General features: G+C 44.7%; 1 pseudogene; it reads left to right on the forward strand.

Annotated features, from left to right (window-relative positions):
• Positions 1-15,219: 15,219 nt before the first annotated feature.
• The window catches only part of LOC120946238, a 52,742-nt pseudogene continuing 40,525 nt past the window's right edge, over positions 15,220-27,436 (forward strand).

A 27,436-nucleotide genomic window follows, 5' to 3' on the forward strand; every position in this document is an offset into this window, starting at 1 on the left:
CAGTTACGACGGCGTATCTCCGGATACGCCGTCGTAACTCTGAGTTGCGGGGTCGTATCTATGCGACTGATTCATAGAATCAGTTACGCATAGATTTCCCTAAGATCCGACAGGTGTAAGGCCCCTTGCACACTGGGGCGTTTTTTCATGCGGTACAGCGCTAAAAATAGCGCTGCTATACCGCATGAAAAATCATGCCCTGCAGTGTTCAATGTGAAAGCCGGAAGGCTTTCACATTGAAGCGGTGCGCTAGCAGGAGCGCACCAAAAGTCCTGCTAGCCGCATCTTTACCGCGGTATAGTCCGCTCCTATACCGCGCCTACCCATTGAAATCAATGGGAAAGCGCGGATATACCGCGGTATTAACCCTTTTTCGGCCGCTAGCGGGGGTTAAAACCTCACCGCTAGCGCCCGAATATCGCGGTAAATACGACGGTATAGCCGCGCTACAAATAGCGCGGCTATACCGTCACCGCGGCTCCACGCTGCAATGTGAAAGCAGCCTAAGGCCTAATACACACGAGATAATTTATCCGCGGAAACGGTCCGGGGGACCGTTTCCGCGGATAAATCCTCTGGCGGATTTTGATCTCATGGTTGTACTAACCATGAGATCAAAATCCCCGCGGAATTCCGTCCGCGGTGACGTGTCGCAACGCGCGCGACGCTGTGATATAAGGACTTCCACGCATGCGTCGAATCATTACGACGCATGCGGGGGATGGATTCGGACGGATTGATCCGGTGAGTCTGTACAGGCCAGCGGATCAATCCGTTGGACTGGATTCCAGCGGATCGATTTCTTAGCATGTCAAGAAACTTTGATCCGCTGGAAATCCATCCCCGGGGACAAAAATCCGCGGAAACAGATCCGCTGGATCGTACACACCAGGGGATCTATCCGCTGAAACCGGTCCGCGGATCAATTCCAGCGGATCGATCCTCTCGTGTGTACGGGGCCTAAGTTATTTACACCGTCGGATCTTAGGCTGCAATCTCCCGCTGGCCACTAGGTGGCGTTTCGTTTTTTTGTACGCGACGAATATGCAAATGAGGAGTTCCGCCGATTCATAAACGAATGCCCGCCCGTCGCTTTTTTTTTTACGTCGCTTGCGTTCGGCTTTTTTCGGCGTATAGTTACCCCTGCTATGTGAGGGGTATCCTATGTTAAGTATGGCCGTCGTTCCCGCGCCGAGTTTTAAATTTTTACGTCGTTTGCGTAAGTCGATTCAGAATACGGCTGGACACAAGTTACGCTCACGCCGAAACCAATGACGTCCTAGCGACGTCATTTGGAGCAATGCACGCTGGGAAATTTAGCCGGCGGCGCATGCGCAGTTCAATCGGCGCGGGGACACGCCTGATTTAAATAGTACACTGCCCCTAGCCGCGGAATTTGAATCCCGCGGGGGATTTACGATACGCCGCCGCAAGTTTTGAGGTAAGTGCTTTCTGAATACAGCACTAGCCTCAAAAACTTGCGCCGGCGGATCGTTAATCAGATAGATTACGCGGATCTAAAGATCCGCTAATCTAGCTGAATCTACCCCAAAATGTATATATATGAGGGGACTTCAAGTCAAACCGGTACTTTTAAGTTTATACAATAAAAGAACAAATTTCAAGGAGTGCAAACTGCATTTATTTTTCGTCATACTCACCTGCTTCATTTTATACACTCATCCAAGCGTTGAACCCCTTTGCGTCGGCTCCCACTGGCCCTTTAAGAAGTTTGGCATTCCCGGAGGCGGTGCCGAGACTTGTGACAAGTGACCGCAGTGATTGGCTGTCACATGACCGGAAAACTTCCAACCGTAAGAAGCGATCGGGAGCTTTTTGTGAACCTCCAGTCACTGTGCCGGGAGAGTGCTCTCGGCACAGCTCTATCGGCTAATGCACGCAAATAAGCTGCGCCAAGACCTGGCCACCGAGAAGCCGAAAAGTTTGGGCATAGAAAGATTTGTCAGTACGGATGAACCATCCTAGGACAGCCTGCATCACTTCGTCATCAGTGCACCACAGAAAGATTCTCTCTCCACAGGGTCCTGGCTCTTGATTGGATAGATTGATAGCCATTAGATATGTGCATTCCCGTTCGTACGAATGTTATTTTCGTACGAAAATGTTCATTTTCGTACCAGCAGAATAATGTGTACATAGGAAAAAATTAAAGCACCAAAATACGAAAACGACGGGATTACGAATGGGCCGCATAACGAGCAACCGCAAATACGAACGAACCCGACGAAAATACGACAAAACGAAAACGGCAAAAGAACGAAAATGACATCTATAACAAAAGACTTGCATTCTGTATCCTGTTTGAATCCCCTTTCTGCTCGTATCCTCAGCCACATGTCCACATGACATCCACAACAAAAGATTTGCATTCTGTATTTTGTTCGAATCCCCTCTCTGTTTGTATCCTCAGCCGTATGTTCACACGACATCCACAACAAAAGATTTGCATTCTGTATCCTGTTTGAATCCCCTCTCTGCTCGTATCCTCAGCCGTATGTTCACACGACATCCACAACAAAAGATTTGCATTCTGTATCCTGTTTGAATCCCCTCTCTGTTCGTATCCTCAGCCGTATGTTCACACGACATCCACAACAAAAGATTTGCATTCTGTATCCTGTTTGAATCCCCTCTCTGTTCGTATCCTCAGCCGTATGTTCACACGACATCCACAACAAAAGATTTGCATTCTGTATCTTGTTTGAATCCCTTCTCTGTTCGCACCCTCAGTCGCATGCTCACACGACATCCACAACAAAAGACCCGCACCTGTATTTTGAATTCCTTTTTTCTGTTCGTATTTTGGATTCAACAGAATGCAAATCTTTTGCCACAGATGTCACACGAACACACGACCGAAAACACCAAAAGAAAAAGGACCGAAAACACAGAATGCAAATCCCTTGCCACAGATGTAATTTTCGTTTTTTTTTGAATGGGCAGTGAGTGTAGTTAGTGAAGCAGTTTCTCTTTTGTGCTGGTAGTACAGTAAAGCCAAATAAACTTTTCTGTGGATTTTCATCTGAAGGGAGATCAGTTGGCCAGACTTTTGAACCCAAAAATGGTTTTCTGATGGAGTTTAAAAACAAACACATTTTCTGAGAACGAACGGAAAACGATCGTTTTTATGTTTGTTGTTAAAAATGTCTGACCAAGTGTATGGGGCTTAACAATAGTTAATATGGATGAGCCGCGTGTTGAAAGTGCCGCAAATCCCGCGATATATTTACGAAAGTACAAAATGACGAAAATCCTTTTTCTGTTCGTATTTTTAGTCGCATGCCCACATGACATCCATAACAAATTGTCATAGATGTCACACGAACACACGACCGAAAACACAAACAGAAAAAGGAATCCAAAACACAGAATGCAAATCATTGACGAAAATTCATGAAAATTATTGTCTAACAAGTAACGAACAAGAATTAAACAGAATAACGAACCCTCCCGCATGTACGAAAATAAAACGGTAACGAAAATACGAAACGATCGGAATACGAAAAAATATCGTCGTACAAAAAACGAACGGGAACGAACAGGAAAACGGGCGTCTTACGAAAAACGAACGGAAACGAACCTACGGAACGATACGAAACAGAACAAAAAAAAACTTTTTTTTTTCTGTGCACATGTCTAATAGCCATTGGCTCGCGCTGTTGTCAATCAAATCCAATGACGCGGGCGCCACAGGGTGGAACCGAGTCATACATTCGGCATCTATGGATGTCGAATGAATGACACAGGAGCGTGCCCACAAGGTAACCCCCCGGAAGAGCGCTTCTCCTAGGGGGTTATCTGATGCGGGGAGGAGCCATGAGAGCCGCCGAGGGAACCCAGAAGTTGGTGTTCGAAGGCCACTCTGTGCCAAACGAGCTGCACAGTGGAGGTATATGTTTGTTATTTAAAAAAAAAATCTTTCGTATCTCTTGTGCAATTTCATGACAGGTTATGCGTCAACTATCCAGAATCAGGCGTTCCACGTGCTGAATGTTCACAGGAATGCCTGCTGTGGGCTGGAAACCATCATGGCCAGGATCATCACTGAGGGGCGTACGGCCATCTTTACAAAAATGACAGCATTCAAATGTCTTAGGCCTCGAACAGGCGACTGTTTTCCTCGGCAAAATCCATCAAGAAAAATGCTGGCAGAGCATTTTTGCAGAGAAAAACGGTCGCGTGTATGTTTTTCGTCAAGAAAACTGTTGTGGATCTTGACAAGAAAAAAAGAGAACATGTCGGGAGTCTCAATTTTACGACGAGATTCTCGGTCGTGTGTACGAGGCCTAACTGCGGCTGAACGTATCACCATCCTCACACGGTGCTCCATGAATGCATTAACACTGTTGTCCGCCAACTTGATTAACAGTCTCTGGCCCGTGACATGTGCGCTGCCTATCAGTAATAGGCAGCACATAGGAGGGATAACGCAATTCATATGGACAAGTGTGTATATGGAGACACAGGGGGCTTAATATTACTGCAGCAGTTGTAAAAGGATTCTTCTTTGAGCCATCCACTAGTTGGGATTACCTTATTTAAGGTCCCGACAGTGCTGTATTTTCACCTGCTGAGCCTATATTGTTCCATACTGCACCATTGAGGTCTGGACACAGAGCTTGAGTCTGATCCTACCCAGCTAGTGTCGGATTGACACTCAGATTTATCTCTGCATTTATGAAATTTTTCATAGGAGACCACTCTATTTGAGTTAAAAAGAACTGTGACTACATTGCTCCCTATCTGTGACCCCTGATGACGGTTAACCACTTACCCCCCGGACCATATTGCTGCCCAAAGACCAGAGTACTTTTTGCGATTCGGGACTGCGTCGCTTAACAGACAATTGCGCGGTCGTGCGACGTGGCTCCCAAACAAAATTGGCGTCCTTTTTTTCCCACAAATAGAGCTTTCTTTTGGTGGTATTTGATCACCTCTGCGTTTTTTATTTTTTGCGCTATAAACAAAAATAGAACGACAATTTTAAAAAAAATGAATATTTTTTACTTTTTGCTGTAATAAATATCCCCCAAAAAATATATAAAAAAACATTTTTTTTTCCTCAGTTTAGGCCGATACGTATTCTTCTACATATTTTTCGTAAAAAAAAATCGCAATAAGCGTTTATTGATTGGTTTGCGCAAAAGTTATAGCGTTTACAAAATAGGGGTATTTTTATGGCATTTTTATTAATATTTTTTTTTACTAGTAATGGCGGCGATCAGCGATTTTTTTTTCGGTATTGCGACATTATGGCGGACACTTCGGACATTTTTGGGACCATTGGAATTTTTATAGCGATCAGTGCTATAAAAATGCATTAGATTACTATAAAAAATGCCACTGGCAGTGAAGGGGTTAACACTAGGGGGCGGGGAAGGGGTTAAGTATGCCTGGGTGTGTTCTTACTGTGGGGGGGGGTGGCCTCACTAGGGGAAACACTGATCTTCTGTTCATACATTGTATGAACAGAAAATCAGCATTTCCCCTGCTGACAGGAACGAGAGCTGTGTGTTTACACACACAGCTCCCGTTCCCCGCTCTGTACCGAGCGATTGCGTGTGCCCGGCGGCGATCGCGCCCGCCGGGCACACGCACGGGAGTCGGGGGCGAGCGGGGGGCGCGCGCCTCCGGCGGCGCGCGTGCGCCCCTAGTGGCGGCTAATAGGCAGGACGTCATATTACGTGCTCTCGCCTAGGAGAGCCACCTTGTGGACGTATTTCGACGGTGCGGCGACGGCAAGTGGTTAAACACCAGAAATGTGTTGGGTACTAGGGAACAACCATTACAGGAGAGTCTTGGTGTCACTGTTGTATATGTGCACTTTTGTACTGTGTATACTGTTTATTTGTCACACACATGCACACCTTGGCCCAGATTCAGAAAGAAGTTACGCTGGCGTATCTATTGATACGCCGCGTAACTTCTAGGATGCTCCGGCGTATCTTTTTTCTGTATTCAGAAAACAAGATACGCCGGAATTTTGCTAAGATCCGACTGGCGTAAGAGACTTACGCCAGTCGGATCTTAGTTGCATATTTACGCTGGCCGGTAGGTGGCGCTTCCGTATATTTACGTGTTGAATATGCAAATTAGGTAGATACGCCGATTCAGAAATGTACGTCCGCCCGGCGCATTTTTTTACGTTGTTTACGTAAGGCTTTTTCCGGCGTAAAGTTACCCCTCATAAAGCAGGGGTAAGTCATGTTAGGAATGGACGTCGGAAACGTACGAACAGCGTCGTATTTTACGTCGTTTGCGTAAGTTGTTTGCGAAAAGGGCTGTACGTAAGTTACGTTCACGTCGAAAGCATTGACAGTTTGCGGCGTAATTTGGAGCATGCACACTTGGAAACGTTCACGGACGGCGCATGCGCCGTTCGTAAGAAACGTCAATCACAAGTAATTTAAATAAAACACACCCACATCATCCACATTTGAATTAGGCGGGCTTACGCCCGCCCATATACGCTACGCCGCCGTAACTTACAGCGCAAGTTCTTTCTGAATATGGGACCTGCCGCTGTAAGTTACGGCGGCGTAGTGTATCTGAGATACGATACGCCCGCCGAAAGATACGCAAATATATCTGAATCCGGGCCCTTGTTTTTGTTGCATGTTTTTTATATATGTAGCGCCCTGCTCCCAAATGACTGGGCGCTATGTTAAATTTAGTGGGTGTCTGAGCCGATAATATGGCTCAGACTGTGATGATTTATACTAAATTAGCCTCTGTCCTGGCAGTGGCTGTGCCTGATAGCATTTTTCCACTGTTGCCTGTAGGTGGCGATACCCCCACAGGCCAGTGTTGGAACACGGGGAAAGCCATAGATTATTGAGTATCTTTCCTCGGGAATAGCCCAGTGGGAGTGGTGCCCCGCTGTGCATGGCGGGAAGGGATACTTAAGGGGCAGACACCATATTTTGGGGTCCTTCACCTCGTGGCCCTCCTGGCACGAGGTATGTGTTGCGTGATTTCCAGCCCCGGGACCACGTTGGCCCGAGGCTGCATCTCTATCACTAGGCCCAGTTATGCTGACTGGGGCCTACGAATCAAGAGGGATCTCAAGCTGTCCATCTAAGCGAAGGAAGCTATACTTAATAAAGGAAACCAGGGGAGGACCTGCCCTGGAGGAGACCAAGCGGAAAGGCTTATGTCTTGGGATAGGCCTGGTGACCTTATTAACCACTTAACCCCCGGACCATATTGCTTTGCCCAAAGACCAGAGCACTTTTTGCGATTCGGCACTACGTCGCTTTAACTGACAATTGCGCGGTCGTGCAACGTGGCTCCCAAACAAAATTGGCGTCCTTTTTTTCCCACAAATAGAGATTTCTTTTGGTGGTATTTGATGACCTCTGCGGTTTTTAGTTTTTGCGCTATAAACAAAAATAGAGCGACAATTTTGAAAAAAATGAATATTTTTTACTTTTTGCTATAATAAATATCCCCAAAAAATATATATAAAAACATTTTTTTCCTCAGTTTAGGCCGATACGTATTCTTCTACATATTTTTCGTAGAAAAAATCGCAATAAGCGTTTATTGATTGGTTTGCGCAAAAGTTATAGCGTTTACAAAATAGGGGGTATTTTTATGGCATTTTATTAATATATTTTTTTTACTAGTAATGGCGGCGATCAGCGATTTTTTTCCGGTACTAAGACATTATGGCGGACACTTTTGACACATTTTTGGGACCATTGGCATTTTTATAGCGATCAGTGCTATAAAAATGCATTGGATTACTATAAAAATGCCACTGGCAGGGAAGGGGTTAACACTAGGGGCGGGGAAGGGGTTGAGTATGTTCCCTGGATGTGTTCTAACTGTAGGGGGGTGGCCTCACTAGGGGAATGACCGATCTTCTGTTCATACATTGTATGAACAGAAGATCAGCATTTCCCACCCTGACAGGACCGGGAGCTGTGTGTTTACACACACAGCTTCCGATCCCCGCTCTGTAACGAGCGATCGTGTGTGCCCGGCGGCGATCGTGCCCACCAGGCACACGCACGGGAGTCGGAGGCGAGCGGGGGGCCCTAGTGGCCTGCGCAAGAGCCAACGTTATATTACGTGCTCTCGCGCAGGGGAGCCAACCTGCCGCCGTGAAACAACGGCGGCAGGTCGGCAAGTGGTTATGGAAGGATCCACGACTCAAGTTGTCCTACAGTTCGCCGGGTCAGCGCCCCTAGTGGCCTGCGCAAGAGCCGACGTTATATTACGTGCTCTCGCACAGGGGAGCCAACCTGCCGCCATAAAACGACGGCGGCAGGTCGGCAAGTGGTTAAGGAAGGATCCACGACTCAAGTTGTCCTACAGTTCGCCGGGTCAACTTAAAGGCTCTTTAACTGTACGGCTGGGAGTTCCGGTATTATATCCTGTGGCAGAGGATTCCGTTTAATTTGTTCCCAATCAGTCTGTGGCAGAGACTGTTATCGAACTAGTTTGTGCATCACTCCGGCTGCTAGGCCAGGTAAGAGGGGTCTATCTGGGTGATCAATACCCACTCAAGGGGAGTGGTGAATGACTTTGAAGTATTGGGGTTTTTCCCCAGTGATCTGTACCGTGTACCTGAACCTTCCCCCCCCCCCCCCCCCTTCATCCTTCTTCACAAGTTTTGAGCAAAAGAATACAACCTGACAGTTAGAGGTTTTACATCTTGTGTGGACATTGGAGTTTCTTCCCCTAGACGACATATGTTGAGGTAACGTGCAGGCCCAAATCTAAACCAGCAGCTCCTGCGGGGGTAGTGCTACATATACATTTATAATCATGTTTATTGTGTACTATTAAAAACCTTTTTATACACATCAGTGTCTGGCTTATAAAATCCCACATCAGGGGGGACAATTTTCTTGTCCATTATCTGAGGCCCCGTACACACGTCCGAGAAACTCGACGGGCAAAACACATCATTTTGCTCGTCGAGTTCCTTGTGAAGCTGCCGAGGATCTCGGCGAGCCAAGTTTCCTCATTGACTAACGAGGAAATAGAGAACATGTTCTCTATTGGCCCTACAAGATCCTCGTCGGTTTCCTCGGCCAAAGGTGTACACACGACCGGGTTTCTCGGCAGAATACGTCTCCCATCGAGTTTCTGGCTGAATTCTTCCGAGAAACTCGGTCGTGTGTACGGGACCTCAGGGATGCGGCCAGTACACTGATTTCATTGAGATGGCGACTACCTCTTCTTTTTTCGTCTATCAGTAATAGGACACACTTGCCACTTATTACTGCATGTAGTACCACCACGCTAGCACCCCATTTTTATACATGTAAAATTAAAAGTCCCGGTTTGACTTGAACGCTCCTTGTAGAAGCTCAGCTCATTGTTTGGATCGCAGTGGTCCTAGGTGTGATTGGTGTTTACAAACTATCTGCAGGTTAATAGCTCTCAACGGATGGGCCCATGAGACTATACATTAGAGAGATCATTGTTGTTCCCAGAGGGATCATGGTTCGTTGTTACAGTTTGTGCTTGATGCAAAAGAGAAGCCTTTCTACGCAGCTGTTCAACACCACAAGAACAAAAAGGAATTCATTTATTTTAAATTTCCCTTTTCTTTATTCATTATTCTTTTTGAAAGTATCAGAGGACACAATGGTAACAGGGCTGTCCCTTAAATTGGAAGTAGATTCTGCAAACTGCCACCAGAAATATAACCTAATTTCAAAAGTTTTTAGTAAATACCCCAACCATCATTGTTAATAAGCATACTTTGATTTTTAGTTTTAGTTTTTTGTACTACTCTGTTTCTCCCCAGCTACCACTGAAGTCAGCAGCTACAAACACTGTAGCTGCTGACTTTTAATAACGACACTTACCTGTCCTGCTTGCCCGCGATGTCAGCTGCCCCGAGTCCGATCCCTCGATGCTAGCAGCTCCCGGAGCCGCCATCCTCAGTAAGGAGCTCCCTGTGGCTTCGCTGCCCGTTTTCCTGCTGCGCATGTGCGAGCCACGCAGCTCTTTGTGAATGGGCCGGCTGCTCTCTGGGATACACACAGTTTCCAGAAGGCAGCGCGCCCTATTCACAGGAAGACACTGCAGGAGGACGGAGGAAGAAGACCCACCGCGGACGATGAAGAGGCAGATTACAGACTTCCGCATAGCAACCGCTATTTTTGGTAAGTATAAAAAAATATATATCTATTTTTTGTTTCTATTTTATTTTAGGATTTTTGGCCAAATTTTTTTTTAGGGTGGAAACGCCACTTTAATGAGGTATTTACAGGCATTTATATTATAAATCATTCACAGAGGGGGACACTGCAATATGAGGTGAATACAGGTTAGGTGGTTATGTGAGTAGCAGAAGGGCGGTGGGGCGGCTCACACACCAGACAGAGAGGGGAGGGGGAGGGAGACACTAGGAGCAGAGAGGAGAGCAGATAGCAGCCTGCTGATGACAGAGGCATGTAAACTGACAACGGTGTCTGGTCTCAGCAGCTATGATACACCATGGTCAGTTTACAGAGGGGTGGGGAGAATCTGGCAGGATCAGCTAGGTTTTTTAGGTGGGCCAAATGACACAGGACAAGCACTCCGGCTCTGGTAAGAGGAGGAGGGCACTGGAGAGCGGCAGGGGGGGGCCTCTCCCGGCACACCAATAAAAGTGATCTTGCGGTGAAGCCGCCACTGAGACCCCCCGCTGAAGAAGTGGATACAGGGGTTATGGCAGCTAGCTGCTGCCATAACAACGATATTCCACTTCAAAGTGCCGCCGTATAATGACGGCGGCCAGTCCGTAAGTGGTTAATGCATTAGTTGCATTATAGCGAAGTTCCACCCAAAAGTGGAACTTCCGCTTAATCCACTCCTTGCCCCCTTACATGCCACATTTGGCATGACATTTTTTTTGGGAGGAATGCGGGCTTCAGGAGGAGTGGGACTTCCTGTCCCACTTCCTCCTTCCGCCCAGGGACCGTCTAGGCGATGCATCATATCGCCTACAGGGACCTGTCACGTGTCCCAGGCGATCGCCTGACCAATCACAGTGCGCAGCGAGTGCCCGGCTGTGAAGCCAAAAGCTGTTTACGGCCGGTGCCCACACTAACAATGAAGACGCCTGGCCAGAGAGGAGCGGAGCTCCGGCCGGCGCGTCGCTGGACCGTGGAGCAGGTAAGTGTCTGTTTATTAAAAGCCAGCAGCTACAGTTTTTGTAGCTGCTGACTTTTAATAAACATTAAAAAAGCCTGGAACTCCCCTTTAAGGTAAAAATATCATGAAGACTCTGCAGGGTGAGAAGAGACCAGTGCAGCAGCAGATAGTTGAGATGGAGTTTTATAGTGTCTCTGCTTGGTGACTCTGAGGCAGTGCCGCTCCACCATCCTGGATCTGCTGACTGCTCTGCTCCCCCTCCTCTGAAGATTTTCTTATGCCCCAAGTGCAGTGAGACAGCAATGTTAGGGATAGGTGGGTACAGCTGGTCTCTCTATATGTGCTGCTCTGTAGAGGGAGCTCAGAAGCTCCCCAGGGAAGGATGCTGGACGGAGATGCTGATCTCTATTATGGACGTCCAAGACACACCAACAGCCAGCATGTATACATTGCTGGCCGGGGAAGAAGGTGGCAAGGGGCAGGACCAATTGTAACTACTGTATTTGTACCCACATGAGTACACATACAGTAGTTACAATTGGTCCTGCCCCTTCCCCAGCCAGCAATGTATGCACGCCGGCTGTTTGTCTATGTACGGGTTGTCTGACAAAGGGGTCGGAGCTTTGCATATTGGCCTGCCCATTGCCGAAAGCAACGCTTCGATTTGACAGCTCCACTCACTCTCACTGTCATTGTGGTATGCCCTGTCTTGCCCACCAATGGGTATAGGCGCCACCCCTGAATCTGGGGGACAGAACCGGGGACAGACTGGCTCTGGGGACAGTGTCTTTAGTCTGGCGACTGTCCCCAGAAACCGGGGACGTCTGGTCACACTAAAATAGGCTGTTCAGTGAAATGTGGAGTTTTACCCATAACTTAGCAAATGTGGTCAAGTTCCACTTTGCAACGAATACCCAAATGCCAGGAAAATGTATATATAGCATTTTTGCTAACATATGATTGGATAATGAAAGTCAGCAGAGCTTCACCGCATTCAATAAGCTCTGAAGATAGCTCCCTTGGAAAGTACAACATCCCAGTTATGTGAAGAGCCTATTAGTAAATCAGCCAATCAGTTTTGGATTGCATTTAAGCAGCTTTTACTTTTATATACCTGCTTAGCAAACCATCTTTTCTTCATAAATAGGCATCTGCAACATGGTGGTAAGTTTCTAAAGAACATTTATCTTCCAGCAAATACCTAGCTGGGGATTGAAGGTAATCCCAGCAAGGTGTTCTGCAAGAGCCAGCGCGTCCAGGATGTCGGGAATGAGAGTGGAAAGGTGCATATGCAAATCACATCACAACAACATACAGTGATATCTCAGTAAGGAAAAGGGTATGGAGCATTTGAATTGTACTATCCACTGGCCGATAATATAAAGTTGCATAGTCGACTTTACTTCCACATTAAAGGATCACGAACGTGAAAAATATTGTATTATGAAAATTTAAGGCAATACTACTGTTAAAAGCATATACTGTTTGCATGTGAACTGCTTTATGGAGGCAATTTTATTATTTCATCATTGGGGTAGAGCCCCCACTGCCCCAAAGCACACCTCCCCATGTTGAGGGTCCCCCGTTTTCCTGACCTGCCGGGATGCATGCCCTGATAAGTGTCTGGTAAGGATTGTGGGGGGGGGGGGGGGCCAAGCTGTTTTTTTTTTTTTTTCAAACCTTTTAATTTTCAGCTTTTTAAAAAAAAATTACAACCAGTTGTGAGCGGGGAAGCCTACTGACAGCTGATGAGTCATTGGTTGTTAAGGATGCAGCGGCCCTCTTCCCGACCCACTGCTTAGCAACCAGCTATTTGTCAAAAAAACGCGAGCAAAACCTTGGGGGTAATTATCGCATGCTTTTTCACTCCCTAGTCCGTTTGTGAATTGGGACTTTAGAGCTTTTTATGCGGTACTTTGCGGCACGTTTATTTTTTTTCCGGTACATTTATTTTTCCTGGTAAATACTGCATAATACTAATGCATTTTTGTAAACTGGACCTAATTTACTGCATGCAATAATTTATGCAAATGAGTAACATGATACCCTTATGGCATTTGGTAAACGTTAGTGAATTGACGTCCTTCTTTTCATCGGCGGTGTTTGATGGCTCGATCTCAGTGCAGAAACGCCGGGAGACATATGCAGCATAGATCCCATGCTGCATCCTCCTAGGTAAGTATAAAAGGGGGAAAAAAACAAACACTTACTTCTCTTTTAAAAACAACATAAAAAAGCATCATAAAATGCAAAAAAAATAAAAAGAAGAGTGAACTTTAGCTTAAGGGTCCTTTCACATGGGCGGGCCTTTCCAGGAGACTCCGCTTTTGCTTAGCAGGGGATGACAGGTCCTCATAACTTGCTTCTGAGCATTCGCGGTTTTTCACGTCGTCAAAGACCACACACAACAATTTTTTACACCTTAAAACGACAACGTTAAAAATGTCGTGAAATAATAGAGCATGTTCGAAATTTTTAATGCCCATTTTTTAGATCGTTAAAAAATGCTCTGGAGCCCACACACGATCGTTTTTAATGACATTAAAAATAAACGTCATTTTTTAGAACCCGAAAAACGGTCGTGTGTACCATTAGGGTACCATCAGCTGTACTCATACCTCCCAATTTTAGAACTTAAGATGGATGCCTAAGGCAGACACTTCCTTTAAAGACAACTGTTATCAGACCCATTCCATGATAATAATATCTATACTGCCATTCCCAATTAGCTTGATGTCTCCTCACTGTCATGCTTCTCTTAGGGATTTACTTGTTTCACTACTTGAGTGACTATCACCAAACCTACTAGCCAGTAAAGTTAGAACTCTTGACATGCCTGCTTGTCCCACATCAATGACTGAATGAGTATTGAAGCCAAAGGACCTTTAAGATTGGCAGAAGACTCCTATTTTTAGAAAGGTGTTGAAAAAGGCAACATGTCAAAATTAAGGTAAAATAAATTATAGGTATACCGGTAATTTCTTTATTCATATTCCAATAGACCAATTTCATTGTGGGCTGCATCAGCGGTTGTATCTGTAGGAATATGTATTTACTCAGACACATAGTAGTACTCAGGAGGAGTATGCAGCGTACAGAGTGCAGGGGTCAGGGGTGGGCACAGTACAGAGTGCAGGGTTCAGGGTGGGCACAGTACAGAGTGCAGGGTTGAGCAGTGCACTACATAGGGAGTGCAGGGTCTAGGGGGGTGCTATGCACAGAGTGCAGGGTTCAGCTCTCTTTCACAGGCTGTCCACATCTCACTCCCACCCCTGCTCCTCGGCTCTGACCTCTGCCCCCAAGTTCCTCGTCGGCTTCCTCGCTGAAAAGTGTACACAAGACCGAGTTTCTCGGTAGAATACGGCTCCGATCGAGTTTCTGGCTGAATTCTGCCGAGAAACTCGGTCGTGTGTAGGGGCCTGACAGGGGTTCTAACCTTAACAAGGGTTCTATACTTTATTAGCATTTTACCTTCTCAGCTATGGCACACTAAGAAGGTAAACCATACCTCCCAACTTTCTGAAATAGGAATGAGGGACACCTATCAGCAAAAGTATGTAGGCATAGGACACACCCCTTGCCACGCCCCCTTAAAGGAGAATTGTACAAAAAAATAAGATTGGTTAAACCCACAAATGCTTTTTTTACCACTACTATTTCTTTATATTGGCTTTAGGAATTTACAAATGCAGCAATTTAGAAATCAGATGAAAGGTTTAGCACTGGGGAACACTTTTTGATAGATAAAAAGTGCATTTTATATTCATCTGTATAGATCAGACCAAAATGAGGGACAAATGAGGAGAATGAGGGACAGAGGGACATTGCTCCAAATCAGGGACAGTCCCTCAAAATCAGGGACAGTTGGGAGGTATGGGTAAACTGATTACACGCAGGGCTTAATACTTTTAAATTTGTCTATTAGAAATGTGCATTTTTCCATAGAAAGGGTATCAAATGGTGTGAACTTGAGAATGGGGTAGGTCCTTGTAATTAAAAACATTACATTGGTTGCTTGCGTCAAACTACAGTTTTGCACTGTCAATAGCTGGTTCTATGTTAATTGTTTAATTGCTCTGTTGACAGTTTCGCTCAGCTGTAATTTTCTGTATTATAAATGTATACAACTGCCTGGGACTGCGCTGTCCACCAATAGCTTGAAACATGGAGCACTAAAATCCTATAAAGTTCTATGACAAGTTTTCATAGCATATCAGAGCACACACATAAATGAGGAGAGGAGCTGGGTGAAGGTGTCACAGGATGGCGGCCTGGCCTGTGTTGATGTTACTGGGATTCCATTTCTGCCCTGTGGTTTGCTCTTTTTCTACGGTGAAACTTACCGATGGAGGATATGATGACATTGTGATTGCAATCCACCCTGCAGTGCCTGAAAATGATATCATTATAGAAAAAATACAGGTAAGGGCATGGCACAGGCTCAGATTACTAACTGTATCTTAAAGACAATCTGTCACTTTGCCTTTTCTTGCAAGACCACCAACCCACACACACCAAAGCTTAAGGGGTTGTAATGGTACAATTTTTTTTTCCTAAATAGCTTCCTTTACCTTAGTGCAGTCCTCCTTCACTTACCTCATCCTTCCATTTTGCTTTTAAATGTCCTTATTGCTTCTGAGGAAATCCCTCACTTCCTGTTCTCTGTCTGTAACTCCACACAGTAATATGAGGCTTTCTCCCTGGTGTGGAGTGTCGTGCTCGCCCACCCTTCCCTTGGACTACTGGAGAGTCACTACGCTCTCTACGTTGCAGAGAAAGGAGCTGTGTGTTAGTGGGCGGTCCTGACTCTCCTGTAGTCCAAGGGAGGGGGCGAGCACGACACTCCACACCAGGGAGAAAGCCTTGCATTACTGTGTGGAGTTACAGACAGAAGAACAGGAAGTGAGGATTTCTCAGAAGAAATAAGGACATTGGGGACATGTGTTTTGGGGGACATGTGTGTTTACTGTGTGTATTTTACATTGTGTGTGACACTAGGCTGGTGATCAGTGAGTAAAAAAGCTGTAAAAAACTGATCACCAGCTGGGCTGCAGCGATTCCTCACCGACAACTTCTGTGTGAGGAGAGGAGAGCCTATCGCCTAGCAACCGGCTCTGCGTTTACATCACATGATGGCTGTGATTGGACACGGTCGTCATGTGATCAGGAGGGCCTATCACAGAGCCCCTCCTGCTGATCCGAGATGCGCCGTGTCCGGGAAACTAAGGAGTGCATCGGGAACGCGGCATGTGCGATCCCCCTTCTTCTGAGGGATGTATTTTTAAACATTCTAAAATAGGGTACCTTCATTTTTTTTTTACAACAAAAATAAATAAATGCTACTCTTGTAGTAGCCCCATGGTGAGTCGAACCTTATGACCTTCTGCACCTAACCACTACAACCATGCAAGACTACCCAAAGACAGTTGGAAATTCAGTAAGTGATCTTTTAAGATTGCTGCTGCTGCTATTGCTTCTATAGGGGATATATCCAATCAGTATAACTTGTTGCTGTCAGTCAAAAGTCATATTCTTATGATGATCCGTGTTGGTCACAGTGTATTTTCAGATGGGTCACAGTATATTTTCAGATGTGGTTCACAGAATATTTTTTTCGGATAGGGCATTTGACACAGGCAGAGGCGGTAGGGAGGTTAGACACTAGCAGAGGCGGTAGGGGAGGTTAGACACAGGCAGAGGCGGTAGGGGAGGTTAGACACAGGCAGAGGTGGTGGAGATGGGATTAGTGGACACTTACTTTTTCTCAGTGTCAGCCGCGCCTTTAGCAATCCCTCTTCCATCATGGGGTCTGTGCTCAGCCGAAAACTCCTCCCCCTTTACGCTGTTGGCCTGTCAGCTGACTTTCTCGTCAGTAGCAAAGGGGGGGGGGAGCCGGAGAGACGATGGGCGGGCAGCCAGCTGTGCGGGTATGGCAACAAGTGCTCTGCCGAAACCTCCAATAGCAGCGGCGCTGGGCCATCCACATAGTGGGATGAAGAGCCGAGTGGGTGGGTGGAGTCTGATTGGGCGGGGAACTACTGTATTTATGGGCGTCAATGTGCCCCTCTCAGAACCTGCCGCCTGGGACCAATGGTCCTATCGGGTCCCATGGTAGGGCCGGCCCTGACAAGTTATACTGATTGGGTATATCCCCTATAGAAAAAACAGACACATTAGCAGCAATCTGACAGAGTAAGTGATCTTTTAACTATCAATTTCACAACTATGTTTGGGCAGTGTGTTATGGTGTAATGGTTAGCAAGTCCGACTGCCAGTGCTGACAGCTATAGGATCGAATCGCCATGGGGCTGCTACAGGAGCGGGGTCCAGAGAGGTGGCCCAGTCACTTATTTATTTATTTTCGTTGTAAATAATACCAATAAGTGTACCAAAGCTTCTTAAAAAGCCCCAAAGACAGCCGGCAGAAGAACCACTTAAGAGACTGCCCCTTCTGTTGAATTACCCCACACATTCCCCCCTGTCTCTTTCCATCTATCCATTTACTACTACTTTTCCACAGGCAATGTATACCAGTGAGTCTAGGCCAAGCCTAACCCCCATTGAGGCACTCTGGCAGTATAGTCTTGCATTTGGTAAATTAAGTTTCATTACCATTGCTGCACTTACGGTGGCGTTGCTGCTATTTATGCTGATCTGTAAACCAAGTGTTACTTTTAGAACACTTTCACACTGGGGCGGGGGGGTCTGCGCTTTTCGGCCACTAATGGGATGCTTTTAACCTCCGCTCGCGGACGAAAAAGGGTTAAAAGTGACGCTGCCGACCCATTTTGCAGGCGCTTCGGCAGCGCTGGCAATTGATTTCAATGGCAGGGGTGTTTTAGGAGCAGTGTATTCACCACTCCCACAATGCCCCAAAGATGCTTCTTGCGGGACTATTTTTTTCCTGTCCTGCAAGCTTACCAGTGTGAAAGCACTCAAGCTTTCACACTGGGGTGGCTGGGAGGTGTTTTTCAGGCGCTTTACAGGTGCTATTATTAGCCCTTTAGAGCCTGAAAAACACCTGCAGCACCCTCTACCTTTAGGTAAGTGCTACCTTTTCTAGGTTTAGGCTATCAGTGCAGGCAAATTTAGGCAGGCCTGTGCTCTAGGCTAGGCCTGTTTGTTTTGATCTGGGGCTGGGAGTGTTTAGTGCAGTAGTGGGTGTGATCGCCTGTGCTCTGAATCTGAGGAGTCTCCCCTGCTTTCAGGAAAGTTGTTCTGGAATAGGGGTTGGACCTGAAGTTGGAGTGGCAGGCAGCTCAAGTGAGGAGCTCTGACCAATCCCCATTCGGTATTGGCAGGGGGCAGGCCTCCCATATAAGCTGAGGTCACATGCTGCTAGGGGGGATTCCGTCGGGTTGGAGAAAGGAGAATGGAGTTTTAGGCACCTAGGGAACGCGCCAAATGTGGAGGAGGGCAGGAGGAGCTGCCCAGGATGTGTATCCGGATAAAGTTTGCTACCATGGACTTGGGGCAGGAGAAGGTCAGTGTGTATAATACAGTGGAGAACTGGAGCAAGGGAAGATTGTTGAGAGTAGTGCAAATTGCTGCGGCAAAAAATCCATCGGTCCGTTTTCATCAGACACACTGATCGTGTGTACAGGGCATTAGTGTGAAAGTAGCTTTATACTTAGTTTTTACCACTCCGCATTCTGTATGCCAATAGTGTTACTATCACTGTTGATTCAATCTCATGCTTACTTTGTTATCAGCTTTGCTTAATGACAATATAATAAAGTGGAACCTCACTCACCCAATCAACTTTGGCTATTTTTAATCCTCATGCTGATAGCATTAGTAAATAGGAAATTATACACACAGTGCCTTGAAAAAGTAATTACTACCCCTTGAAATGTTCTACATTTTATCATGTATTTTATTGGGATTTTATGTGATAGACCAACACAAAGTGGCAAACCTAAATCCAGTTGAGAATCTGTGGCAAGACTTGAAAATTGCTGTTCACAGACGCTTTCCATCCAATCTGACAGAACTTGAGATATTGTGCAAAGAATAATGGGCAAAAATGTCCCTCTCTAGATGTGCAAAGCTGGTAGAGACATCCCCAAAAAGACTTGCAGCTGTAATTGCAGAGAAAGGAGGTTCTACAAAGTATTGACTCCGGGGGGCTGAATACAAATGCCCCCCACACTTTTCACATATTTATTTGTATTAATACATTTACGTTTTTGGTTGTAACATGACAAAATGTGGAAATTTCAAGAGGTGTGAATACTTTTTTAAGGCACTGTATTTACTATATTTTTTTAAGTTTCTTCAGGTACGTGATGCTTTTTTTACTTGGCAAATTATGTTATTTGTCCCGGGAGTCTTCAGGAAGGGAAGGAAAGGTTTTCTCAGCTAAGCACACTCTCCGTCATACATCCCTGAGCTAAGGGCAGACAGAATTCAGGAAGTAAATGCTACATGAATCATTTGCCCTTACTGAAGATGTCAACTGGCAGAAATGCTAGGGGGAGTTTTTCAACAAAATAAAACATGGAGACATTGATGGATGAGGGAGTTTGCTTTGAATATTAAAACATTTTTTAAATAGTGTTTTTGGATTTTGTTGAGATTCAGTGAAAATACGCTTTAAGTCACTTTACTGCTTGTCTAATGCCTGTTTATTTATCAAAGTTGTACTGCTGATTGCCAAGTACTAGTTTCTAGTGAGTCATTGCATCCCGCTACACTCAACCCAATGTGTCAAAGGAGCTGAGGTTCTTGAGGAGGTCGAGGCAAAGACCAGAGGACCCATTCTATTTAGCGGCTCCTATGGGGGTAGCACTACAAACATGGAGAGCAATGTACACTAAACCAACAACATCAGTAATCATCTACAATTTCTAGCATTGGTGGAAACATGAAATCTATTTTGTTTCTGTGGGTTATTGTATAATGCACTTGCTTTTGTCACTGTCTCTGTACTAATTTGTTACTGTTTTCTCTGTGTTTTGTAGCTAATGATAAAAGAAGCTACACAAGATTTATTTCATGCAACAAAGCAAAGACTATTTATCAGAAGCATCAAAATCCTGATTCCTTTAACCTGGTCACAAAAAGCCACTTATGGCAAACGTACTAGAGAAAATTATGAGACGGTAAGATGCAGATTCAACACTGTACAGAAGGATGAGGCCGAAAACAAACCATACGTTCTACTGTATATACATAAAAGGGCCATTTCAAATCAACTACAATGTACTTACAGGGCCTGACAAGAGGAACAGGGCAAACACTAGTTTCATGATAAAGTGACGTTTGGGGGGGGGGGGGGGCACAGGCAACCTTTATCAAGGCTGCTCATAACAAAAAGAATGGATTATTGCACATATTTATTTTTAGCAGAAAAGACATTAGAACAAAATATATATATATATATATATATACACACACAGTATATATACACTATGGCCAAGATTCACGTAGATCGGCGCATCTTTGTGCCGGCGTAGCGCATCTCATATGCGCTACGCCGACGTAACTCTGAGAGGCAAGAGCAGTATTCACAAAGCACTTGCTCCCTACGTTGCGCCAGCGTAACGTAAATTGGCCAGCGTAAGCCCGCCTAATTCAAAGTAGGAAGGTAGTGGGCGAACGAACGGCGCATGCTCAGAATCACGTCGCATATACTCCCTAAGATACGACGGCTCAATGCCTACGACGTGAACGTAACCTACGCCCAGCCCCATTCACGTACGACTTACGTTAACGACGTAAAATCCGACGGCTGTTCCGTCGTCCATACCTTTGCATGGGATGCGCCTCCTATAGGTGGAATAACTTTACGCCGGACGTACGCCTTACGTAAATGGCGTATACTACTGCGACGGGCGCAAGTACGTTCGTGAATCGGCGTATCTCGGTCATTTGCATATTCGACGCGTAAATTAATGGAAGCGCCCCTTGCGGCCAGCGTAAATATGCGCCCAAGATACGACGGCGCAGGAAACTTACATCGGTCGTATGAAGCCAAAATTCAGGCGTATCTTAATAGCAGAATCAGGCGCATAGATGAGACGGTGCATCCCTGCACTGACGCGGCGTATTAGTAGATACGTCGGCGTAAGTACTTTAAGAATCCGGGCCTATATTGTCAAAAGTATTGCGACGCTTGTCTTTACACGCACATAAACTTTAACCACTTAAGGACCGCCTCCTGCAGATATACGTCGGCAGAATGGCACGGCTGGGCACAAGCACGTACAGGTACGTCCTCTTAGTGCCCAGCCGTGGGTCGCGGGCGCTCTCCCGCGACCTGGTCCAAAGCTCCGTGACTGCGGGACCCGCGGACCCGATCGCCCCTTGAGTCCCGCGATCGGTCCCCGGAGCTGAAGAACGGGGAGAGCTGTGTGTAAACACAGCTTCCCCGTTCTTCGCTGTGGCGCCATCATCGATCGTGTGTTCCCTTATATAGGGAATCACAATCAATGACATCACACCTACAGCCACACCCCCCTACAGTTAGAAACACAGATGAGGTCATACATAACCCCTTCAGCGCCCCCTTGTGGTTAACTCCCAAACTGCAATTGTCATTTTCACAGTAAACAATGCTGTGAAAATGACAGTGGTCCCAAAAATGTGTCAAATTGTCCGAAGTGTCCGCCATAATGTCGCAGTCACGAAAAAAAAAAAATTTTATATGTATTTTTGGGGGATATTTATTATAGCAAAAAGTAAAAAATATTGCATTTCTTTCTAAATTGTCGCTCTATTTTTGTTTATGGCGCAAAAAATAAAAACCGCAGAGGTGATCAAATACCACCAAAAGAAAGCTCTATTTGTGGGAAAAAAAGGATGCCAATTTTGTTTGGGAGCCACGTCGCCCGACCGCGCAATTGTCAGTTAAAGCGACGCAGTGCCGAATCGCAAAAACTGGCCGGGTCCTTTAGCTGCCTAAAGGTCTGGGTCTTAAGTGGTTAAAGCGGAGTTCCACCCTAAAAATGAACTTTCTATGAACAGCTTGCCTTTAATGTTAATGTTGTATCTGGCTGTTACTAGGCAGATTTCGTAATCTGCCTAGTTCCTAGTCCTCGGTGGTTCAACTTCCTATCCTAAGACCCTATTGCCTCCTGGGAAATGATGACACTCATTTCCCAGGAGTCTCTGGGCATTACTGTGCCTAAAAATCGCGTTATTTCCTTACAGGAAATAACGCGATTAAGGCGGATCTCAGCGCCATTTTTTAAACAATGGGGCGGGATGTTCCTCCGTCGCCACCTGTTGTCATGACACCAAAACAAACGAACTGCGATACGAGCGCCATTCTACTGTGCGAGATCGAGAGGTGCATGCTGGTTACCCAGCATGAAGGTCCACTTCTTTAGAGGTATACACACTGCTCTGGAGGCATACTCTCAATCTTCATCAGATAGGAAGGAACTCTCTCCTATAAATTTTATAAAAGGTAGCATTCTCATACAGGAGGAAACAACATTGAGAAGTCCTGTAAGAGGGATCTAAACCCCCATTTTTCTCATAGTGGGGGATATGGCCACTTGAAGAATATAGACGGACGGCCTATGCCCATATATCCAAGATGGCAGCAATAGTTGCCCCATATAATTCTGGTTACATGCACAGATGTTGCCAAAATGGAGGAGACATTACAGGAAAATTAGCTTGTTTCAGAAATAGTTGTCTCTCGCTGAAACAAAAATATATAATGATCTTAAAAGAAAATGTGCACAAAACCACCATATATAAGTAACTTTTCAGTAAATGTTATGTGTCAATTGCACTGCATGATGATGCTGTACTATAACTGACAGCACTAACTGCATAAGATACATAAACCCGTACTGGGACTCCAATAGTTATTTTTGTTTTATCCAATAGCACAGCTTAGGTAAGCATCTAAAGAGAATCAAAAAGTAATTGTGAAATTATAAACAACACAAATATATGGGATATCCATTTCATTCTCTTTTACCAGGCACATGTTTTAATTGCCAACACGTTCTTGAAAATCGGGGATAGTCCTTACACACAGCAGTATGGGGGTTGCGGAGAACAAGGACGGTTTATTCATCTGACTCCAGACTTCCTGACGAATGAAGATTTGATCTCAGTGTATGGAGCTCACGGTGAGCAAAATTATCAGTAATCAGTTATCTGTAAACTCTGCCCAATGCAAAAGGTAGCTATACCCCATCATGGAATAAATGTAATCTATAGTATTAACAAGCAAACCGGCCAATATTTAATGCTTCTGATTTCTACAGGGGGGTACAGGCAGTACACCTGTAAGAGGCCCATAGGGCCCCATATGGCAACTCCCCTTTTTTTAATTTATTTTTTATTTAAAAAAAAAAAGATTTTTTTATATATTTTTATTTTATTTTATTAAAGGGACAATTTTTTTTTTTTTTAGAGGTCCGGAGGTCCCCAGGGCCCCGGATGGAAACCCCCCCCCCCCCTTTTTTTATTTTTTATAAAGAAAAATATTTTTTTTCTAATATATTTTTATTTTATTTTTTATTAAAGGGCCAATTTTTTTTAGGGGTACGGGGTCCCGGAGATCCCCAGGGCCCGGATGACAACCCCCCTTTTTTTATATAAAAAAACATATTTATATATATATATATATATATATATATATATATATATATATATATATATATATATATATATACATACATATATACATATATATATATTTATTATTATTATTATTATTAAAGGGTTTTTTTTTTCTTTATATATATATATATATATTTTTTTTTTATTAAAGGGCTCAGAGGTCCCCAGGGCCCCATGTTTTCAAACCCCCTTTTTTTATTTGTTATAAATGTTTATTTTTTTATTTTTGTTTATATATATTTATTTTGTATGTTTTTATTAAAGGGCCCAGAGGTCCCCAGGGCCCTGGATGGCAACCACCCCCTTTTTTTTTTATAAATGTTTTTTTTTTAATTTATATATATATATATAATTTTTTTCTAAAGGGCCCAGAGGTTTCTTTTTTATTATTATTATTATTATTATTATTATTATTATTATTATTATTATTATTAAAGGACCTAGAGGTCCCGGATGGCAACCCCCCTTTTTTGTATTTTTTTTTTATAAAAAAAATAATAATAATTTGTATATATATATATATATATTAATTTTTTATTATTATTAAAGGGCCCAGAGGACCCCAGGGCCCCGGATGGCTACCCCCGTTCTTTATATATATTTTTCTTTATTTCTTCTTTTTTTTGTAAAGCCCCCCCCCCCCCCGCCCCGCTTTTCAATTTCAGGGGGCCCATGCCTGAAGCTGTGTAAGGGGCCCCATAATTCCTGATGGCTGCCCTGGATTTCTACAGCTTGACACATCAGGCAGTTTAGGGAGAAGGCAGTGTCTTCCTATAGTGATATGATTAGTCCCAGTGTGGTAACTAGATAAGAACTGCTGGGAATAGCAGTGGGCCAATCACAGGAGCAGGAAGTTACATTTCTGAGGGAGGGGGCGATTAGGTATACCAGTTGTGTGAATTATGGCCCCAAAGAAGGAAGTCATGTTAATATTCTTTGACAGTTTTTGGAAACATCTAGCAACACGTTGAGCTAAATATTTTTCCGAACACATAGGGCCAGATTCACAAAGCAGATACGACGGAGTATCTCAGATACGCCGTCGTATCTCTCAGAGTATCTATGCGACTGATTCATAGAATCAGTTACGCATAGATAGCCATAAGATCCGACAGGTGTAATTGTTTTACACTGTCGGATCTTAGGATGCAATACCGCGGCCGCCGATGGGTGGAGTTCGCGTCATATTCCAGCATCGGGTATGCAAATGAGGTTTTACGGCGATCCACAATGGTTTTTTGCATTCGGTACGTCATCGCTAGTCTAGTTTCCCGTCGCAATTTTAGTCGTCGTTTTACCTGCCCTAACTTTACACAGCCCATGTATGTGCTGTGTAAAGTATGGCCGTAGTTCCTGCGTCGAATTTAAAAAAATGTTTTCTTGCGTAAAGACGTCCGGGAATACGAAAGTATGCTACGCACGTCGCCGTTCGAAAAAATGACGCCACTTCGCGCAAAGCACGACGGGAATTTCAAACCGGAGCATGCGCAGTAGGTTCGGCGCGGGAGCGCGCCTAATTTAAATGGCTCATGCAAGTGCTTGGTGAATCAGGCACTTGCGATGAAAACTTGCGGCGGTGTAACGTATCTACGTTACGTTACGCCGCCGCAGTTCTATGTGAATCTGGCCCTAAATTCTGAAAATAACTAAAAATAATCAGATTTTTTAAAATAAAAGTTGAAATACCTTTTAAAAAAAACTCTGCATTGAATGAATATTAAACCCTCTTGACAGTAATTTCTGAATTGTAGGAAAGTCATTTGTCCGAGAATGGGCTCACCTTCGTTGGGATTCTTTGAGGAGTACAGCACTGACCGGCCTTTCTACATTTCACCAAACTTCAAGTAGAGCAACACGGTATGTTTTCATCTATTTTCCTACAAATGTAAGGAAAGGATTATACAAATGTATCCAAATACACAAGAAATTTGCTTTTCCTTTACCGTTCAGAAATATACGGTACATGATGAATCAAACTTTCAGCCGGGCTACCTGATGTGTAAAATTAGATAATTAAGTAGGAGGGAGAAAGTGTTTTTTTTTTTAATTTTCCCAGTCCTTGATCAAATTTCGAGATTTTTTTTTACTTACCTGAAGTGCCCTGTTGCTAGGTGGTGGCTCCTAGTCTGGCACTTCCGGCTCTGCGGTGCTCCGCATCACTTCCTCCCTCACCTGTGCTCCTGGGAAATGTGAGACATCATTTCCTAGGAGTCAGTGGGCAGGACGATGTGAAAAATCAAGTTTTTCCCGACAGGAAATTATGCGATTTAAAGCGAATCTATCTATGTTGCCATAACAACGGGGCGGGACTTTCCTCCTTTGATGCCCATTGTTATGGCAACTTGCTAAAAAATTTGGCGCTATGGCCCCCGGTGCATCGTGCATGCATGTAATCAAGGGGTGCATGCTGGTTTCCCAGCATGCACCTCTCCATCGCTAATCCAGGAAGAGGATGCGATTGGGCTTCACGTGCCATAATCATCAAGGCAACGGCCAGAAGAGGATTTTCTAATTTGTAAGTATAAAAAAAAAAGGATAGAAGTCTAATGCCCCGTACACACCATCACTTTATGTGATGAAAAAAAAATGACGTTTTTAAAAACGTCACTTTAATTGACCGTGTGTGGGGGAAAACGTTGTTTTATGTCTTCTAAAAAACTACCCAAAAAAATTGAAGCATGCTTCAAAACGTCAACTTTTACTTCACAGAAATTGACCGTGTGTAGTAAAAAACGTCGTTTAAAACAACGTTTTTTCACCCGCGCATGCCCAGAAGCTACTTATGAAGCAAGCTTCAATGGAAAAAGTGGTGAGAACGTAACCTCGCTTTGCTAGAACATTGTGAAAAAACGATGGTGTGTAGGCAACTTCGTCTTTGAAAATTGAAGTTTCAAAAACGTCATTTTTTACTTCACAGAAAATGTCTTTTTTTTTTCATCACATAAAGTGATGGTGTGTACGCGGCATTAGCCACAAGCAAACATATATATACTTTATGGGCAGATCCACAAAAGAATTACGCCGGCGTATCTATTGATACGCAGGCATAATTTTAAATTTCCCGCGTCGTATCTTTGTTTTGTATCCGCAAAACAAGATACGACGGCATCTCGGGTCGATCCGACAGGCGTACGTCTTAGTACGCCGTCGGATCTAAGATGCAATTTTTCGGCGGCCGCTAGGTGGCGTTTCCATCTAATTCAGCGTCTAGTATGCAAATTAGCTAGTTACGGCGATCCACGAACGTACGTCCGGCGCATTTTTTTTACGTCGTTTGCGTTTGGCTTTTTCCGGCGTATAGTTAAAGCTGCTGTTATGAGGCGTACTCAATGTTAAGTATGGTCGTCGTTCCCGCGTAGAAATTTGAAATTGTTACGTCGTTTGCGTAAGTCGTTCGCGAATAGGGATTTGCGTAGAATGACGTCACCGTCGTGAGCATTGGCTTGTTCCCGGTTAATTTCGAGCATGCACACTGGAAAACTCCCACGGACGGCGCATGCGCAGTTGAAAAAAAACGTTGTTTACGTCGGGTCACGACGTATTTACATAAAACACGCCCCCATCACAGAGATTTGAATGCCGCGCCATTAAGCAGCCAAAGATACACTATGCCGCCGTAACTTACGGTGCGAATTCTTTGAGGATTCGGAAAAAAAAGGTAAGTTACGGCGGCGTAGTGTATCTTAGATACGCTACGCCGGGGCAATAATGCGCCGCTGTACGTGGA

Source organism: Rana temporaria, chromosome 7 (assembly GCF_905171775.1).
Source record: "Rana temporaria chromosome 7, aRanTem1.1, whole genome shotgun sequence".
Lineage (NCBI taxonomy): Eukaryota > Metazoa > Chordata > Amphibia > Anura > Ranidae > Rana > Rana temporaria.